Genomic DNA, 21,983 nt, shown 5'->3' with positions numbered 1-21,983 from the left:
GATGAACAGTTCCTGGTGGGCGTGGATGAACAGGACCCCGTGGTGTTGTCTCTGGATGAACAGGACCCCGATCGATCGAGCCGGTTGGGGCTGGATGAACACAAGTCCGTTTCGTCCGTTTTGCGGTACGCCACACCCCTCTCGATCAACAGGACCCCCATTTCGACCGTAGGAGGTCCGTTTCCTCCGTTTTGCGGTACGCCAGACCCCTCCCAATGAATAGGATCTCGTTTCAAACGTGGCCGGTCGAACACAAGGCCATTTCCTCCATTCTGCGGTACGCCATGCCTTGTTTCCATTGCATGTTCCGTCCAAGCCCTTCCAATGAACACGACACATTCCATTGCCTCCCCATGAACACGACGCATTCCGTTGCCTCCCCATGAACACGACGCATTCCGTTGCCTCCCCATGAACACAACGACAACGTTGTTTCTCTGTTCTGACCCAGCCATGTACATGAGCCCTGGCCGTACGTATGTGCGAGTAGGCGTTCGAGACCCTGCCCGTATGTACACATACATGGCCGTATTTTCTTTCTTGCACCCTAGCTGCTGTACGTATGTGTAAATGCTACGTGCGCGCCTCTACATCGACCAGTATATATGTACGTACACGTTCGCAACTAGAATGACAATGCTACATACGCTTCGACCAGGTGGGTCCCGATTGTCAGACACTTCCTTGCGTGTGAAGATGTAGTTGGTGGGTCCCAGCAGTCAGGGGCAAACATTTTTTTCGCGAAATACGGTGGCCCGTCCGGTGGGTCCCCGCTGTCAGGTGGAGGAATAATTATTTTGTGCGTAATAAGGAGGCACTTCCTTGCTGCGGCCGTGGACCCAGCTGTCAGCGTCTCCATGCATAGTACTCTTCCGATGGAAGTCGGTCGTTGACCACATTGACCACGCCGCGCCAAGAGCACCATGGCGGTGGACGACGACGAGGCCTAGGAAGGGGATGATGCGGAGCCGGGGAAGATGCGGCAGTGGAAGCCCGCGCGGAGAGGAGTACGAGGGTTCACTGGTTCGGCTGCGGTGTGAGGCTGCCGTCGCCGCAGGGCCTGGCCAGCGGTGGGAATAGTAGGGGGTGGTGAGGCCTCCGCGGCAGCACAACCGACCACAGGAGGCAGGAGCATGCGGCACGACCGACGCTTCTTTGGGCGGCTGGAGCAAGAAGACCAGAGGTTGAAGAAGCACTACGGCCGTTGGATGGACATCGTACAGTCACTGGAGCTAGAATCGTTCATATTGACTAAGTTGACAAAGCCCTTCGTCCCCGTCAACTTAGTAGGACCACAAGTCAGCCTCCCACCAAGGTGGGTCCCAGCTAGCCGGGGGAGTATTCATTTTTTGTGCGTAATAAGGAGGCACTTCCGGTGGGTCCGAGATGACAGCGGGGGGAACTTTTTTTTCATGAAATACGATGGCCCGTCCGGTGGGTCCCAGCAGTCAGGGGGAAACTATTTTTTTCGCAAAATACTGGTGGCCCGTCTGGTGGGTCCCCGCTGTCAGGTGGAGGAATAATTATTTTGCGCGTAATAAGGAGGCACTTCCTTGCGGCTGCCATGGACCCAGCTGTTAGCCTCTCCACGTATAGTACTCTTCCGATGGAAGTCGATCGTTGATCACATTGACCACGCCGCGCCGAGAGCACCACGGCGATGGACGACGGCGAGGCATAGGAAGGGGACGACGCGGAGCCAGGGAAGACGCGACAGTGGATGCCCACGCGGAGAGGAGTACGAGCATTCACCGGTTCGGCTGCCGTCGCCGCAGAATAACAGGGCGTGTGGGTGAGTAGAGGGATGCCCTGGCCAGCGGTGGGAGTAGTAGGGGGCGCTGAGGCCTGCGCGACAGCATAGCCGGCCACGGGAGGCAGGAGTAGGCGGTCCCGCCAGTGCTGCTTTGGCGGCTGGAGCAAGAAGATCAGAAATTGAAGAAACACTATGGCCGTTGGATTGACATCCAACGGTTACGTCTGCTAGAATCGTTTGTTGACATATATAATAACTAAAAAAATCTTGCATACGCTTCAACTAAACAGGCCCACAAGTCAGACCACTCCCTCTTTTTTTTAATAATTTATATATAGCTCATGGCAACTTCTTATGCAATTTATTACAGTCGTCTTTTTGGTTGGCCAGGGCCAATTTCGCATATTTCTGTGGGTTCCAAACTATTTTTAATACCGAAATGTCCAGCCATATTTAAAGTACTTTGAAGATATATTTAAATTAGGTTAATGCCCAGTGAAATAGGAATCTAAAAATGTAATAAAATTCAGAAATTGTAAAGTAATTGCCAATTTGTCATTTGTTTTTATATTTACAACCCATTTCATATTACTTTCAAGATTTGCAGGCGTCTTGAAAGAGTTGCAGCCCATCAGGGCGTAGAAAAATAAGTAGGCCTGGATTGGGTATTCTTCAGAAAAAATAAACTTGGCTTATTTTCACAAAGAAAAAATAGCTGGTCAGGTCACATGGTGAACATAAAATATAAGCCTGGGCTAGACGGGCCACAGCCCAGTTCAAATCCTGCTCCGTCTCAACAATACCAAAAAAAAATACGGCTCGAGTAGCTACGTCCCATGTGTCAGCCGATCTTGTGTTGTTCTCTTGTCTATTGACTATATACGCTCCCAATGTCGTGGGTCCCAGATGTCAGGAAAAAACTAGGAGGAAGCATTTTTTCCATACGCTGATGTGGTGGGCCCCTACTATCATCCTCTCCACGTACTTCTGCTGATTCCTGTTGTTTGTTGACCATGTTGACAACGCGAGAGGGCGGCGCCGTGGCGAGCGTAGCAAAGCGCGCGGAGGACGTCGACGTTAACGATTTAGGAGACGGTGGGGCGGCGATGCATGCGCTGAGGCGCAGCCAGCCGTGGGAGGCAGAAGCAGGCGGCCCCGCCGACGCTGGTTTGGTTTTGGCGGCTGGAGGAAGACAGGACTGAAGAAACACGACAGACTGTAGTACTTAACAACCTTAACTGAAACCAGCAGGGGCACTTAACAACCAAAGCTAAAAACAGTAGGAGTACTTATACAGGTTCAACCATACAAAGCACACCTCGAACAGTGCTACTTTGCCTACAGTTAACCAAGGGTGAGGCCGCCAAGCCCCAGGACAAGGCCCAGGCGCCACCCAACGCATCCACAACCTTCTGAAAGCGGCTTCATCTTGCAACATGGTCAATAAACAGGATATTCGCTTTAGAGCCATGGAAAAGCATGAACATAATCTTATGTCCTATTCTCCAAGATGGATGGGCCTTCATTATTTGAGACCACCCATGAATAAGTATCTTTTCACCTCCAAGGGGAATTGAGTAGGTCGACATAAACATCATGTTGTGACCAAGCGCAAGTCTGACCCGACCATGGTCAGGTATCTGTATAGGAACAATAGAACTCGGCAGTTCCTATTTCAATAAGATCACATCTGTAAAACAGTGTATAAGCAATAGTTTATGAACAACATATATAACAGAAAATAGCTCATACCATAAGTTTCTCGACACAGTTGGACCTGTTCAACGAGTGCAGTAGTGGCACACATATCCCACGTGGCCTTCCACCATTGAAACGCCCCACAAGGACCTCAAGACAGTCAATAAAGTGTAGGAACTTGTGGATGTCGATCCAGTCAACTTCAGTGCCATTAGTAACAGCCGAGTTATTACAGAGTAACAAACGAGCAGACTGCTTTACTCTGAAAAAACCTACACGTGCCACCAATTATAAGAAAATATTAGTTAGAAGTAGCATCTTCATGAGAGATTCGTTACTACTTCTAAAGTTAAATTATGATTAGTTAGACAGAATAGGTGGATTAAGAAGTAATCGAGGCAACAAGCAAGAACTAGATAAAAAACTAACATGGATGAACAATTGGAACGACGTCGGGGTGGATGTAGCGACCAGACCTCAAACAGTCTGATCTCTGTGCTCCGGTGTCATCCCTGGATCAGTAATGCTGACACCACATAGTACTTGGAGGATTTATAACAGAGTAGAAATCACACACTTATTACATCGAGTGTCTCCATAGAGAACTTATTACAATAAATATGGCTTAAGGCCATCTAATAACGATAACAGCGGAAGGCTTGGAAGATAAGTGAGTCCATCAACTCTAACGGCATCACTGAGTATAGAACATCGACCTAAATCTCCTTAATCATCGTCTGAAAATTCTGCAACATTAACATTGCAGCCCGAAACGGGTCAACACATGGAATATGCTGGCAAGGTAACACATAGAGAGTAATGAAATGAAGCAGCTATACTATATGCATATTTGGCTGGTGGAAAGCTCTATGGTTACTATTTTGCGTAAAGCCAATTTTTCCCTACTACAAAGGAATAAATTTATTTAACTATCATGGTAGTTGTTAAACATTGAGAATGGTTGACAACATCCTCAATCCCAATTAAACATCATCGTTATCAAAAAAACCCAACAAAATTAATTTAGAGTAACATGTTGAGATTCACATGATAATCCAGGTACTAGACACTAAAAACGTCCATAACCGGGGACACGGCTAACCATGATTAGTTTAATACACTCTGCAGAGGTTTGCGCACTTTTCCCCACAAGACTCGATCGCCTCCGTTTGGTTTCTTGCACTACATGGTGTTTGAGAAATGGATGACCAAGACATAGTCTTTCAGAAGCGCTAGCACCTTACGATCGGGTAGACCGTACCACCTACATCCCCTACATCTGCTAGTCTACCACTGTAAGAGTTTGCACGACTTAGTCCACTATGCTAGAGCACATAATAGCTTGTGGCTGCACACGGAAGTTTCTAGTATGAATAATCTCATGATCCCTTTGAGCCTGGGCGGCGGTCCAAAAGAAAACAGGCAAGTCCTGGACTACCCAGGTGCCTCAATCCACCCAGATGTGTGTTTAAGTTGCCACCTTAGATAAACCTTTAATTAACAAAGTCACATCTGTCATGGATATCACTCACCCAATCCACGTCTACTAGCATAGCATGGCACAATAAGCAAACGTAGAAGTAACTCCCAAAGGTTTGAAAATAAACAGGTAATAGGTACTACCTCAACTACTTCCCATCCCACAATTTAATTAGATCCTAACCATGCAATGTTTGAGGATTGATCTAATGCAGTAAAACTGGGTAGTAGAAAAGGTATGATCAAGGTGTTACTTGCCTTGCTGATGATCCGAGAAACCTAGCGATTCGAAGTAACAAGCGGCGCACTCCGGGTATTCTATCACAGACAAACAAACAAGCATACAATAAGTACTCATATAATGCACAGGTAAAACTGAAATAAGAGATCTAACCAGAAGGTTCAAATTAAGAACTCCGGTTGGCAAAAGAATCAAATCGAACGAAGCAACGAAAGTCAAACGGCGAAAGAAAACAACTTCGTTCTACTAATCTGGATCTAAGTCAAATTTTACATTAGCAAAAACTTGTTTAAGTTGGTTAAACGGATAGAGGGTCTCGAGACGAAACTCCAGGTGTAAGTGGTCTTTACCGGGATGAAGTGAGCTACTTTCGTCAACCAATCAACTCAACCCAAATCGAGTCATAGCCTGAACGAGTCCTGGGTAATCCCGTGATAAAATCCATGCCTAACTTATCCCACTTCCATTCGGGTATCGGCAATGGTTGTAACAATCCTGCTGGCTTCTGATGCTCTGCCTTTACTCTCTGACACACATCACAAACTGCTACATACTCCGCAATATCCTTCTTCATTCCGGTCCACCAGAAAATATCTTTCAAATCCAAATACATCTTGGTATTTCCTAGGTGAATCGAATATGGTGAATCGTGTGCCTCTTGCAGAATTAGCTTCCTAATCTCTGGGTCATTGGGCACATAAACACGGTCTTCAAACCATAGGGTGTCGTGCTCATCTTCACAAAATCCTTTAGCCTTTCCTTCGCTTATTTTCTCATTTATAGAGGCAATCTCCTTGTCAGTCTTCTGAGCTTCTCTGATTCTATCCATCAAAGTTGATTGAATCTCCAATGCTGCTACATAGCCTCTCGGAACTATTTCCAAACATAGTTCATGAAGATTTTCTTCTAACTCCCTTGGTATATCTCCCGTCATTAATGTATTGACATGGCTCTTACGGCTCAATGCGTCAGCCACTACATTAGCCTTTCCGGGATGGTAATGCAATCTCATATCATAATCCTTGATGAGCTCCAACCATCTCCTTTGTCTGAGATTCAACTCCTTCTGTGTGAAAATATACTTCAAACTCTTATGGTCTGTGTACACCTCACAATGGTTTCCAATGAGGAAATGTATCCATGTTTTCAATGCATGCACTACGGCTGCTAATTCCAAATCATGCGTAGCATAATTCAACTCATGAGGTTTCAGTTGTCTTGAGGCATATGAAACAACTCTCCCTTCCTGCATAAGCACTGCTCCAAGTCCTCGACGTGAAGCGTCGCAATACACCTCATAGTCCTTGGTATGATCTGGCGAAACCAGCACTAGTGAAGTAACCAAACGTTTCTTCAACTCCTGGAAACTAGCCTCACATTCCTCAGTCCATATGAACTTGGTATCTTTCTTCAACAACTCCGTCATAGGCTTTGCAATCTTTGAGAAATTCTCAATAAATCTCCGGTAGTATCCTGCGAGTCCCAGAAAACTCCGTATTTCCCAAACCGTGGTTGGTGCTTCCCACCTGGTCATGGTATCAACTTTAGTGGGATCAACTGCTATTCCTTCTTCGGATATAACGTGTCCGAGGAATCCTACTTCCTTCAACCAAAACTCACATTTGCTGAACTTGCCATACAACTGATGTTCTCTGAGCTTCTCAAGTACCAATCACAAATGTTCCTTATGCTCTTCTTCATTTTTCGAGTAAACCAGGATATCATCAATGAACACTACGACGAACTTATCCAAGAACTCCATAAACACTTTGTTCATCATGTTCATAAAATATGCAGGTGCGTTAGTCAGACCAAATGACATAACGGCATACTCGTACAGCCCATACCTGGTGGTAAAAGCTGTCTTAGGAATATCCTGTTCTCGAATCTTCAACTGGTGGTATCCTGATCGCAGATCAATCTTGGAAAATACCTTAGCTCCTTGCAATCGATCAAACAGATCATTGATCATTGGTAGTGGGTACTTGTTCTTGATCGTTACTTCATTCAATCCTCGATAATCAACAACCATCCTTAACGATCCATCCTTCTTCTCCACTAGAAGTACTGGCGATCCCCAAGGCGAAGAACTTGGCCGAATATATCCTTTATCCAGTAACTCCTTAATCTGCTTCTTAATTTCCACCAAATCCTTTGCAGGCATCCTGTATGGTCTCTTTGATATTGGCCCTGTGCCTAGCAATAACTCAATCAAAAACTCAATATCTCTATCCGGTGGCATGCCTGGCAACTCTTCTGGAAATACTTCAGGGAAATCCCTTACCACTAGTACTTCTTCCTCAACTACTCCTGTTAAGCAATTTACTTGAGTCCTCTTTGGCACATGTCGGGATACATACTTGATCCTTCTCCCTTCTGGTGTGGTAAGCAAAATTGACTTACTAGCACATTCAATATTCCCTTCATACTTTGATAACCAATCCATGCCTAATATCACATCCAATCCTTGGGATTCCAATACTATTAGGTCTGAGGGAAAAACATAGTTACCAATCCTTAATGGTAACCGATCACACCATAGACTAGCCATGTATTCTGCTCCAGGCGAAGTTACTAACATGGGTGACCTAAGGGCTTGGGTTGGCAATTTATACTTATCCACAAATCCCCTTGATATGTATGAATGCTATGCACCAGTATCAAAAAGAACGAGTGCAGTAAATGACTTAACCAAAAACTTACCTATTACTGCATCAGGCTGAGCTTCAACCTCCTCCACACTAACGTGGTTCACCTGTCCCCTGTTGAAAGGGTTTGACTTCTTCCCAGAGCTTCCATTGCTATTTCCATTTTGTAATTCAGGACATTCATTGGCATAATGTTCGGTCTTCGAACACTTAAAGCAAGTGACTTGGCTCAGGTCTTTCTTGGCTGGGCTTGATGGGTTGGTGCGATTCTGGCCGTTGCTTCCTCCATTCCCATTACCATTCCTGGGGCCATTGTGATTGTGCGAGCTACCTCCTCCATGGGTATGCTGAAAATGTCCTCCCGGTCTAGGGGTAAAACGGGGCTTCTGCTGAGCTCCTGAATTGTACTTTCCTTGTCCATACTTCCTCTTGCGGTTCTCAATTTGCTGCTACTTGCCTTCAATCATAAGAGCACGGTCTACCAACTCCTGGTAGTTGTTGAAGGTTGCTACCATCAACTACATGCTCAACTCATCATTCAGTCCTTCCAGAAACTTCTCCTGCTTAGCTGCATCCGTAGCAACGTCATCTGGGGCTTAACGTGCTAATTTACTAAAGTCCTCCACATACTGGCCAACTGTCCATCCTCCTTGGCGCAAGTTGCGAAACTCATGCTTCTTCATGGCCATAGCTCCTGCTGAAACATGGGCAGTATGAAAAGCCTGCTGAAACTGGTCCCATGTGACAGTGTCGACAGGGAAAGTGGCTGTGAAATTCTCCCACCATGATGTTGCGGGTCCTTCAAGCTGATGTGCGGCAAACTTCACCTTCTCCGCATCCGTGCATCCTGCTGTGGTAAACTCTCTAGCTGTCTTGCGGAGCCAATCATCTGCTACTATCGGCTCGATGCTACTGGAAAACACCGGCGGATTCAGCCTAAGAAAACAGGCTAAGTGATCAACAGGTGGTGGTGGTGGGTTGTTGTTGTTGTTCCCCGGATTCTGATTCTGGACTAGCAATTGCATCAATGTGTTCTGCTGCTGGATCTACTGGGTGAGCTCAGGTGGAAAGGTAAATCCGGGGTCACGTCTCGGAGGCATCTGAGGGTTTAGAAAAGATGAGATTTAAGAATAGAGGGGGTCTAAAGAGAAAACGCTACCCATATGCATATGAGGCAAAAGCAAACAATTCACTTCATTCAATCAATCAAACAAGGGCATACAATTGATCTAACTATCGCAAAAGTGCTCGGACTACTATATTTACATGGTGGATTACTACTACTGATGGGGTGGTCTACTAGGAATATTCTTCAGTTGCAGACTCCATGATATCTGCTCCGGCTTCATCAACATAGTCATCATCGCTATCATCTTGGTCCGAGTCGGTGTCGTTGATGATGATGTAGTCTTCCGGGCAAATATCCTTGGGTTCTTCGTCTTCATCTACTGGTGTAGGGCCTCCCATAAATATCCCGATCTTCTTTGTTAGGTCGGCATTCTTGTCCACTAATACTTCAATTTCTTCTTCATAATTTTCACGTGTAGCCTTGAGTTCTTCCTCCAGTTCCTTGATTCTTATCCTTGCCTTCTTCAGGTCTATCATGTCGGCGCACATCTGGTTCTCCTGTCATCGAATGTGCTGGTTTAACTCCTGGATAAAAGCTGCAATTGATCTATCCTTCCTAGTGCTGATCATCTCCCAATGCTCATCTCGGCGCCCACAAATCTGGTAGATAGTATCCTTGAGATCATTGCAGTAGACTTCTCCAATGCGTCCCATGGCGATGTGAGCTGCCATGCTCTTTCCTAGACTCCAAGTTGGTGCATCAAAAGAAAACTCTATGGGCTCAGTGACTGGCATGAACATCCTTCCTGGAACTTGAACTTGAATCATCCATCGCTCTTCTTTAGGTAGAGTGGCGTTGTAGGTTTCGGTGAAGCTTGGTATTCCTATGTTCAGGTATCTAGTGACTTCCTTCAAGTGACGTCCAAAGGGTGTATCGTCATCCGGTTGTGTGAACTTGTTCCTTGCATCCGCCATCCTAAAGAGTAGAAAAGATGAGAGGTCAGAAAAGAAGAGAATGAATAGTGATCTAGGTCTTTAGCTTAGTGGTCGTGTCCTACAGTCAGCGTGTGCTCTGATACCATCTCTGTAGCGACTAGACCTTAAACAGTCTGATCTCTGTGCTCCGGTGTCATCCCTGGATCAGTAATGGTGACACCACACAGTACTCGGAGGATTTATAACAGAGTAGCAATCACACACTTATTACATCGAGTGTCTCCATAGAGAACTTATTACAATAAATATGGCTTAAGGCCATCTAATAACGATAACAGCGGAAGGCTTGGAAGATAAGTGAGTCCATCAACTCCAACGGCATCACTGAGTATAGAACCACGACCTAAAACTCCTTAATCGTCGTCTGAAAATTCTGCAACATTAACGTTGCAGCCCGAAACAGGCCAGCACATGGAATATGCTGGCAAGGTAACACATAGAGAGTAATGGAATGAAACAGCTATACTATATGCATATTTGGCTGGTGGAAAGCTCTATGGTTACTGTTTTGCGTAAAGCCAATTTTCCCTACTACAAAGGAATAAATTTATTTAACTATCATGGTAGTTGTTAAACATTGAGAATGGTTGACAGCATCCTCAATCCCAATTAAACATCATCATTATCAAAAAAACCCAACAAAATTAATTTAGAGTAACATGTTGAGATTCACATGATAATCCAGGTACTAGATACTCAAAACGTCCATAATCGGGGACACGGCTAACCATGATTAGTTTAATACACTCTGTAGAGGTTTGCACACTTTTCCCCACAAGACTCGATCGCCTCCGTTTGGTTTCTCGCACTACATGGTGTTTGAGAAACGAATGACTAAGACATAGTCTTTCAGAAGCGCTAGCACCTTACGATCGGGTAGACCGTACCACCTACATCCCCTACATCTGCTAGTCTACCACTGTAAGAGTTCGCTCGACTTAGTCAACTATGCTAGAGCCCATAATAGCTTGTGGCTGCACACGGAAGTTTCTAGTATGAATAATCTCATGATCCCTTTGAGCCTGGGTGGCGGTCCAAAAGAAAATAGACAAGTCCTGGACTACCCAGGTGCCTCAATCCACCCAGATGTGTGTTTAAGTTGCCACCTTAGATAAACCTTTAATTAACAAACTCACATCTGTCATGGATATCACTCACCCAATCCACGTCTACTAGCATAGCATGGCATAATAAGCAAATGTAGAAGTAACTCCCGAAGGTTTGAAAATAAACAGGTAATATGTACTACCTCAACTACTTCCCATCCCACAATTTAATTAGATCCTAACCATGCAATGTTTGAGGATTGATCTAATGCAATAAAACTGGGTAGTAGAAAAGGTATGATCAAGGTGTTACTTGCCTTGCTGATGATCCGAGAAACCTAGCGATTTGAAGTAACAAGCGGCGCACTCCGGGTATTCTATCGCAGACAAACAAACAAGCATAAAATAAGTAGTCATCTAATGCACAGGTAAAACTCAAATAAGAGATCTAACCAGAAGGTTCAAATTAAGAACTCCGGTTGGCAAAAGAATCAAATCGAACAAAGCAACGAAAGTCAAATGATGAAAGAAAACAACTTCGTTCTACTAATCTGGATCTAAGTCAAATTTTACAGTAGGAAAAACTTGTTTAAGTTGGTTAAACGGATAGATGGTTTCAAGATGAAACTCCAGGCGCTTGAATCGCCTGATTCCGATAAACGAGCGAAAAGTTATAATAAAAAGAAAATCGGATCAGAAATCGCGAACAGAAAAATCGCGGATTTAATCCGAGAAAAAGGAAAACGACGAACGTTCGCTAGAACGAACGAACGGACGAACGCTCGCTAATTAAACAAATCGGAAAAGCCGATCTATTTAAAAAACCGAAACTAAAAAAACCGACGAAAAACTGAACGATTTATCGAGAAAAAAAATAAAAAAAAACGGCGCGGAAATCGAGGCAACCTCGGTGGCAAGTCGGCGGCGTCCGGCGAGCGGCGGCGGGGCAGCGGGGCAGCGGGGTGGCGCGGGTGGCAGGGCGGCAGGGCGGCGCGGTGGCGCGAGCGGCGAGGCGGCGTCGGCGGCGGCGGCAGGGCGGCGCGGGCGGCGAGGCGCGGTGGCAGCGGCACTGGCGACGACGTCGGGTGGCTAGGGTTCGGGGGCGCGGCTGGGCCTCGGCTGGCTCCCCCCGTCTTATAAAGCCTGGCGTGCCGGAGTCCCGGTCGGACACGGCCCGTATGTCGGTTCGTTTTTTTGAATAATTATGCGCAGAAGAAAAATAAAAAGAAATACTAAACTGACTCCAAAAATCCCGAAATAATTGTTCCCGAGCTTCTAAAATGAAGCCGCACAAGGTGAACATTTATTTGGGGCCTAAATGCAATTTTGAAAAACGCACATTTTTCCTAAATTCAAATAAAATAACAAAAACTCCGAAATAAAATCTTATTTGATTTTATTATTAAATCCTCAATATTTCTTTATTTTGGGAAAGTCATTTTATTCCCTCTCTCATATTTTTGTAATAGAAATAATTAATGATAAAATAATAAAAATCAAATGATCCTATTCTCAAAATTTGAGAAAACTCAAATATGAAAATAAAGAATTTCCCAACTCTCTCCGTGGGTCCTTGAGTTGCGTAGAAATTTCTAGGATCAAACCAAAAGCAAAACAAAATATGATATACAATGATGATCCAATGTATAACATTAAAAATGTAAAATTTGGGATGTTACAGTGGAAGATCGCAGTGAAGATGAGACCAGGTTCTGCTATTTCCATCAACATTCGTGCGCCAACTTTCACTCTGTAACACTTGAGAAAGTTTGTCCAAGTTCGGCCATAAAAAAGCAGCAATCTTCTTGGTTCATGAACCCAACTCGGAACTTATATCCATGGCTTATCTTCACTGTGACCATTAAACTAGTGTATTCAGTTATGGAAAGGCCGAGCATCTTGAGTACATGTGTTCTGGCAGAGCAAATAATACACTGCAGGAAAAATAATATGAGAACACAGCATGTTCAAAAAAACCCCACCCTCCCGGATAGAAAAGAGGATTCTAGGAGCATATTGTGCGTGTTTCAAAATGTTGTGTTAGGATGAGAAGGAACAAGTGTGGCGTCTCGCCGAGGGCGTAGAAACCTGTAGGGTACTCGCACTTTCGGCACTGCAAATGAAACACACTAGATTCAGTACGAAGAAAAATGCATCAACGGCGGCGGCTGCCATCCTAGGATTACCTGCGACCGAGGGACTTGGGTTTATCGGGGATGGATGAAGAATTCGTACCTGGTTCTCCATGAGAAAACCCTATGCAATCGCCGAGAGAGGGTTTTCTCTGAGCAGGCAGACGAGGGAGAAAGGAATTCAGGCCCAGTGAAATATTGCCACTTCGTCCGTCCAGCTTACTGCTAAAGCCGGAAAGGGGGGTTGTGATTTGACGGCTCATTGGGCATTACTGAGGCGCTACGACCGGGGTGTGTCTACCATGAAGTTGTGCACTCTAATTTGTGCATATGGCACATGGACCCCATTGCCGGTTGCCCCACATATCAGCGAAAGGAAGTAGAAAGACATGAGTAACTAGCTACACATAAATATATTTTTTGACAGAGAGATACTCCCTCTGTAAAGAAATATACAAATCTTTTATATCACAGGCTCACCTTGCCGAGAAAAATACTCCCTCTGCAACGCACGGGCATTATGGGGGTTCAGCTGAGAATATAATACTCAGATGTTTTTTAGGGATAAAAGCTGCTTTATTGAAGATTAACAGTCATAGGTATACAAATAATTTCGGGGGTTCCTGTGAGCCAAAGATGGCGTCCACAGGGCAAAGAAGTAGCAGCTTTTGCAAGCACATGCGCTTCAACATTACACTCGCGTTTTTCATGTATGATCTCCATGGTTTGGAACATATTCTTCTTCATCTTGATCTCGTCCATAATAACTTTGCTGGGCCCCAAGTATGCCTCTCCGATATGCTTGACTGTTGCTGAAAAATCGGTGCTAATCTGAACTTGTTGCAGGTTTAAGTCAAGAGCTAGAGATAGCCCCTCGCAACATGCCATTGCCTCTAGGATCTCTGGATCAGTAACACTTTTGCACACCAGTGCCGATGCTCCAAGGAACAAGCCTGTATGATCCCGACTCACAGCTGCCAGGGCTCCCCTTTCACCATTGCGAGATAACGCAGCATCAACATTCATCTTCGCCCAACCCACAGCAGGAGGAGGACGCCACTTCTGCACTGAGCTAGTGCTTCTCGAAACCAGGTTCTGGACTTTGGGCCGCAGGCCAACCCTGCATGTTTGGGGGCCCATGTGTTCTACCTTAGCGCTTTTCATATTGCAAGCGATCGGTACGGCGCTGGTTTTAGATGCTGTCGCAAGGCGAATACACAAAATTGAATAAAGCACGACAGCTGTTGGAATGAAATCGAACGCCAGTTCCTAACCAGCAATCAGAGTTGCAATTCTATCAACGATATACCATGTGATAAATAATACTATCGTACTACTTATACACACAGGACACTTGTTTCACCATGCCAGATTATTACATCAAAATCTCTTGGAGGATAGATCAGTTAGGCAGTTGCGTGCTGCTACTGAAGAATTTCAAAGTTGATTTGGACCAGCTCTCCTTGCCGAGAAAGTTCGATTTTGACATCATCCTCTACCGCAAGATATGATTTAGATTTGAACCTTGACCATCCTTTAGCATCAATCATCATGCGACCATCCTTTGTACTTATGATATATTGAGCAGGTTCATTCACACCAAGGCTACACATGGTAAGAGAAACTTGGCCGCGGTCGCCCGGATTGTTGAACGACTCCCTCGTTGCTCTAGGAATTCTCTGTTTGCAAAAAAGAATACATACCCAAACAGTTAGATCAACACAGTGAATCATGTGAAATAACATGGAAAGGAAAAAGAATGAAGCACTTGGGCGGCCAATGCTTACCAAGAAGGTGGACATGTCGGTTTTTGTAACGACTTTGGTATATGAAGTGCGAACTGCAGCCCAGTCTGTCGCCGGTGCAACTGCGCGGGCCGGAGCAGATGCACGTGCAAGTGTTGGTGCAGGTGCCGAAGCCGCTGCTGCTGTCGGAGATGGTGCTCCTTGTAGAGCTGGTGCCAGTGTTGGAGTAGGTGCCGGTGTCGATGCCCGATCCTCCGGTAGATCAGACTGATCCGCTGACGCGGTCGGTGCCCAATCCTCAGTTGGATCAGACTGAGCTGCTGCCGCTGTCAGTGCTAGAGCAACTGTCGGTGCTTGATCTATGCGAGACAGCAGTGATCGTGTCTGGTCTACTATGATCAGCTTTCTAACTTGACTAGGATCCATGACCGTGATCCAGTCTTTTTCTTCATTTCTTTTAAACGCGAGAAGGACTAATTGTGGCGTTTTTGTTAAACCAAACTGCAGTTCATCATAGGGATTCAGCTTGTACTCAGACAACAGACTAATCCAATTTTTTCCAGTAATATAAGTGATGGACAGTGCCTTTGTTACTGACATGACATAAGAAGTGAAACCTTCAAAAATAGCCATCGTAGAGCAAACCAAACGGTTTATTCTGTGATGAATGTCATATGGCAAAACCTGCATCGTAAAATTGCAGGAAAACAAAGAAAACATGACATTAAATCAATAAGATTTAGACATTAAATCAATAAGATTTACTTGATGTGACACGAGTGAATCCTTACCAGGAAATCACTATGTTGAAGTACTAAACAGAAGATTGATCGTTCAACTATGCGTGGCATGCAGGGGGCCCGCTTACTCCCACAAGCAGGACAGTCCAAAGGTCGTGACAAATCGTATGGACCGAACATCCATGGGGCTGGAAATCCTGGTGGGTGCGATAAACCCTGCAATGCATACAGATATTGGAGTGTAACCATAATTGATAGACCGCCCTCACAAAAAATATGATATGGATACTTCATAATATACAGACTAAATTGAGTGGACAGACATTAACATAGACTGTTCTCAGGACTGACCACACACCAAAAGCGGCAGTACTAATAAACAATACAGGGTTCACAAACACAAATCAAGTACTGAACAATAGTACTTACTACAGACAAGCAAAGTTGCACTAACTAAACTCTGCAGACTATTTTTTGCCACCGACCAACAGGATGAACCCCGCACAACTGACTAGGCCATGGACTTCGTGTGAGATGTCTACATGCACCATCACCATCTTGTCAACCTTGGAGAACCTAACAGAGTGGTCTTTCCACTGATAAACATGATGATGAAGACAGGCCACATCAGATTTGTTGGGAAGCTTTACAAGAACCACACCCTTCGTAATCGAAGGCACAACCAGGAAATTGTTCTGGTCAAGTACAGCCTCGAGAACACGCCTGACAACAATGCTACAGGAAAACACTAGTTTAGGACATGTGGCGACAAGGACACAGCAGCTGGATAGTTCAGCAGTAGAACTCATCATCAGGTCTTCCAGTTCACACGGCATGACTTTGAGAACTTCATCTCCACCGCGGACCTGGTTCTAATTCAAACAGAAACCATATTTTATTACTACCTCCGTTCAGAAATATAAGATGATTTTCGATATTATACTCCACATATGACTACATATACGCACAGAAATGAGTGAACAAAGACACTAGAACATGTCTTCAAAGGCATGAGAGCAGAGGGATTACATGCAATATCCATAACACAAGTTACTGAGGCAAATATACCCTCTTAAAAGGTAGCATTGATGTTCATAAAGTACTAGTTGAAAGTAATCTATAAGAAATCAGTGTCAACCTCTCGCATGTTTTGGTCAAAAGTGGAATTTAGAACCGTCATTTGGCACACAAAAATCACATGCAAGATCACCCAAAAAGTTGTACAACTAGTACTAGTACTGCGTGTTAGATGAAAAAACACGATCAAGATCGAGAAAAAGATCGTCAAGAAGAGATATTACTTGGACTTGCTTAATGAGGGATCCCGGAGAGGGGGGCTTGGACAGGGGGATAGCTTTGAGCTTGTCTGCGGTAGTCTCGGTGGGGTGCTTGCGCTTCTTCGTACCATGAGCCTTGACGGTTTTGGCCGGAGCCATAGACATCACTTCGGCCAGTGCTCCAGCGTCCATCAAGAAACTTTTAAATAGAAATAAAAGAAAAGAAACCATAATCACAAACCCAAAATAAGAAAAGAGAGGGAGTTATAGGATCAGTCTCGGGGTTGCAAGATCGGGCCTTGGCCAGAATCAACACCATTGATGCACTCACCTTTCCTTCTTTGGGAGGGAAGAACAATGGCAAAAGCAGGTCGGGGTTTTCTTGAGGAAATGAGGAAAAAGATGAGACAAAAGTGAGGGTTGGGTAGAGAAGAAGCTGAGAGAGAAGAGTAAAATGATGGTTTCTTCGTCCGTCCAACTTACTGCTGAAAAGGAGGTTTTTTTGATTTGACGGTTCATTGGGCATTACTGCGGCGCTTCGATCGGGGTAGTCTACCATCACTCTACTACAGAGTAATTTAGTGCATGGCTGGTGGACCCCGATGCTGGCTGTCCCACACGTCGGCGAAAGTGAGTAATTTAGTGCATGGCTGGAGGAGGATCCGCACGGTAGAGCGTGTCCACCATTTTTCAGAAGAAAAAAATGATTACAGAAACGTTTCCACTCTTACGACGGAGGAGTGCGAAACACGGCAGCCACTTGAACATACACAGTGCTCCTACTACTAGGCATGTGCAGTGGTTCATACGTCAGTACTACACAATCTTGTTGCTAGTGTAGTAAGATATGACGATAACAAATGATGTTGTGCGCATGTCAACTACTCCTATATGTAACATAGTGCCGCTTTTTCGACTGTTCAGTCGAGAATGGACGGTGAGATCAATGTTAACAGAACTAGGTCCATAGCGCACGGAGAGTACGGTGCTACAGTACTCCACGAAACATGAACCACATGAAGCACGAATAGTGTTAGGCAGGGTGTATGAAGGGTGCACAGGATGGGAGCAAAAGTTCCCTGCTCGACCCACTTTTGGGTGTTTGGCAGAGTGCATGAAGGGTACATGAGTCCACACTAGTAGGTTGACAAAAATATACAAAGAGGAAACAACTATATTGAGATGAGAATGCAACCAAACACACCCACACGCTTTGCGCTACAGTGACTGATCTGCACCGTCTGAGTTTGATCCAACGGTCATGTTGCGCCGAGACATGGACATGCCCATGCAGAGGGTTTAGCCCGACAGCCGGCATCGCCGCGCTGGCACGACGGTAGGCATCGCGCAGCCGCAACACGTGCGTGGCGACTTGGTTCACCAAGTGGCTGAGGCGATCCTGGACCTCGTCACGATCGGCCCGCTCGCGCTCCAGCCGGCTCCCCTGATGGCCTATCGTATCTCCCGCTTTCTGTAGCAACGCCGCCGACGCCTCGAGCATCTTTGTGGTGGACGCCTGCCGCTTTTGAAGCTCCGTGAACTCCCGCACATAACGGAGGAGCATGGCACTCCTCTCCTCCTTGAGCTCACGGAGCTCCACGCCCTTGGCCCTGAGCTCTGCATCCTTGGCATGGAGCTCCTGTGTTAGGAGCCTCACCTCGGACTCCGTGATCTGCTGCGCCGCCATGGCACCAGGTAGAAGCAATGGGGAGAGGAAGCAAAGGGGGCGAAACGGCTGAAAGGCAATGCAATCTACGGGAAGGCGGAAGGAGCGGGGAATCTTTTGGTTTTCACCACAGTAAAACACCAGTCGACGACTTCTCACATCAGGGGGCAGTGGGTACAGGCAGAATCATCGTGACTAATTTCTGCCGCGCCTGCTCCCGTCAATGAAAAAAATTAAAAATCCTGCTGCGCCTGCTCCCGTCAATCAAAAAATTAAAAATCCTGCCGCACCCAAACACCAGAGCAACGCCGCGGTGGATATTTAAATTTACCTGCCGGCAAGTAGATAAAAAAAGGGGTGAAAAAACAAATGTCGCGGCGGCCTAGCTAATCGGTTGAACTAGCCCAACTAGCTAGCCACCGTGCTTCACTGATGTACTCGGCGAGAAAGGTGGTCTTTCGTGATTTGACGACTCATTTACTTGCTTCGGCGCTACAACCAAGGAGGACCCAGAAAACGCGCGGTAGGGCGTCCCACGTCAGGAAGAATATATGCGTGCACCACCCGGGAGGACCCCGAAACCACGCGGTAGTGTGTGCCATGTCTCGGCACAGAGGAAAAATGTGCGTGTAAAAATATGCTGTATCAGACGTAGTACCTTTGGTTCAACCTCGGGACCCAGCCAGTCGGTTGAAAACACCCCACTAGCCACACAGCTTCATCATGCAAACGTGGCACAGAGGATAGATGTAGTTAGCTCCGTCTTGACTAGCCACAATGTCTCTTATTCTAGGCGATTCTTCTATTTTCCAAGTTTTTTTAGTTGTAATAACACCACGGCAACCTAGCGCCGCTCTTCGTGTGCCCGTGCAAAGGTTAGACGATGGAGAGAAGAGAGATTGAGATTGCAGACCTGGGACCCACCAGTAAGTGAGATAACGGTTATGCACGTGTTGACGAGGCACTCCCTCTACTCTACTCAACGCAAATACTGTATAAAATCAAGTTATGGGACAAAGCCAACAACCGTTCGTTTTTTCAGGCTATCGACTTATGCTTTGTAGTCCAGGTTGCCAGTTCGAATCTCGTCTTTCAGATTTGCTAGTTTTAGGTCCAAATTTGATTAATGACAAGTGGGACCCCCGTGTGTTGTTCCGATATTTTAGTGTAGGATGGTTTTTTTGAACAAACACTTTGCGCGGTTAGACAAGTAACGACACGAGTTACACGTTTTTTTGCAAGTTTACGAACAAAAATGACAGCGGCATAGAATATCACATCCACCCCGCAGCTTAGATACTATGGTGATACGAGTTTTTACACCGTTGGAAGTGAGATCCAATGGCTTGGGAGTAGTCTTTGTAATTATGCGCAATTTCCTCACTCTCCAAAGGTTTTTTTGCAAATAAAACATTCAGGCCTCGTGTGTGCCGCTGCATCTTCGATCCAACGGCTCCCCGGTGCTCATAGTAGGTGCTCCCCGTAGCTTAATTAACCGCTACGGTGATTGGAGTAGTTGTGGGCCTAATGCTACGAAAATATAATCTAAACCGACCGGAATAAATGCCTACACAAATTAATCCAAGGTTGGAGTGCCCCTCACAATGTAAATAGCTCTGGCTTTGCGAGGGATGGAGAGGTAGTAGCTTCATAGCGTGGAAGATACGGTGTGAGAAAGCGAGGTCGGTCGAGAGACATATAGATAGAGAGACAAAGTGAGTGTGGTCCGACATTCATTAACAAATATATATGCTCTGGAGAGATATTGTCCGATTGAGCTTTTTAGCAAGGGTCAGGGCTGTAAGATAGAGCTTGAGAGATGATCCAGTCACAGACGTGTAGATATATTTTGTGCGTGAGAGGAAGCAAGGTCAACCGATCACATAGGGTCGCCGTGCGATCGAAAGAGTGAGATGGGTTGGAGAGAGTGACCTAGATAGATGATGTGCGTGGGAGAGTATACAATGTGAATAGGTCGAATTGGGCTCAACATGGTGATATATCGTTTTTGTCCGAGAAAGAGCGAGGTCAATCGAGACATACAGAGAGAAAGAGAGAGAGAGAGAGAGATTGAGTGAGTGTGGCCCACCATGAGGTCGAAAGAGTGGTGGCGGCTTGGATGGACTGACCTAGATAGACAATCTGCGTGAGAGAGTATAGAGTGTGTCGATCGAGGCCCGAATAGGGAGATATATCATTTGTGTGTCAAAGAAAACGAGGTTAAACGAGACTCAGATAAAGAGAGCGATATTGAGCGAGTGTGGCCCGCCGTGTGGAATAAAGAGTGAGACAGTCTCGAGGGAGTGACCTAGATATACAATGTGCGTGCGTGCGCATGCACGAGAGGTTGGGGGCTAGATAGGCAATGCATGTATTTAGCGCGAGAGGGTGAGAGGGAGAGGGGGGAGAGAGAGAGCTCGGCATGGGGTGCAATGGCGGGTGTGTGAGGTAAATACATTTGGTAATAGAGTGGAAAAAGGGGTTGTGTAGTTGACAGACTATGAGATCGAAACATGGAGAGAAAGAATGAACGTGTGTTGGAAACCGATAGCTTCCTAAGGTGGTTAGGAGAGGAAGATTGACCGATACAGGAAGTATGTAGGGTTTGTGCAGGGCGGGGGGGGAGCTGAAAACAACATTTGAATGTACATAGTACGAGACTTAATATCGATGTTTCAATTCGGTGTACATTGTAAGATTTGAACCGAGGACTAGGCATACGGGTAATTATTTCGAATTTGTGCCATACTAAGTTTCGAAAAGTTGACATTGACTCAGTTTGTTGTGCTATTTTGTAGGTCATATGTTTGAATCCATCCAAAAGTTTTCTCACTACCATGGTGTTCATCATATACATATGAATTTGTATTAAAAAAAGTAGCGTGGATACAGTGAAATGCGAAATCCATGTTAGAATTGGAGATCGCTACGTGACACACACTCTAATTCAAATAACTAACTACGTGACACACACTCTAATTCAAATAACTAATTATGTGACACACACTCTAATCCACGTTTTAGCGTGGGTACCCTTTCGATTTTGTTTCAAATAACTCCTCATTAATTAATTTATAGTACTCCCTCTGTTCACTTTTATAAGACCTTGAAGACATTTCAGACAATGTGCAAAATAGTTCATTTTAAGTTGTCTGAAACGACTTACAAAAGTGAACGGATGGAGTATCTCGTTTCGAATGACTAATTATTGCAAGGAAAACATGGGCATGGTAATACATACAGATTCGTTTGCAAATGAAAGAAGATTCGTTTGCATTCTCAAATGTAGGCGCACCAGGCAAACCAAGGTCGTGTCGGGGTGGACGCTGCTTTGGTGCCTTAAGGCAGCGAAGCATAGTCTTGTCGGGGTGGTCGCGTGTGTCGAACGGACGCGTAGCACCCAGCCACCCATCCCCCCTCCCCTCAAAAAAAGGACAATGACAATATAAGTTCGCGCTTCCACGTTTCGGATTGAAATATCTGGCGGCCCCAAT

Source organism: Triticum dicoccoides, chromosome 1A, assembly GCF_002162155.2.
Source record: "Triticum dicoccoides isolate Atlit2015 ecotype Zavitan chromosome 1A, WEW_v2.0, whole genome shotgun sequence".
NCBI classification, from domain to species: Eukaryota; Viridiplantae; Streptophyta; class Magnoliopsida; order Poales; family Poaceae; genus Triticum; species Triticum dicoccoides.
This window is presented reverse-complemented; position numbering follows the sequence as displayed.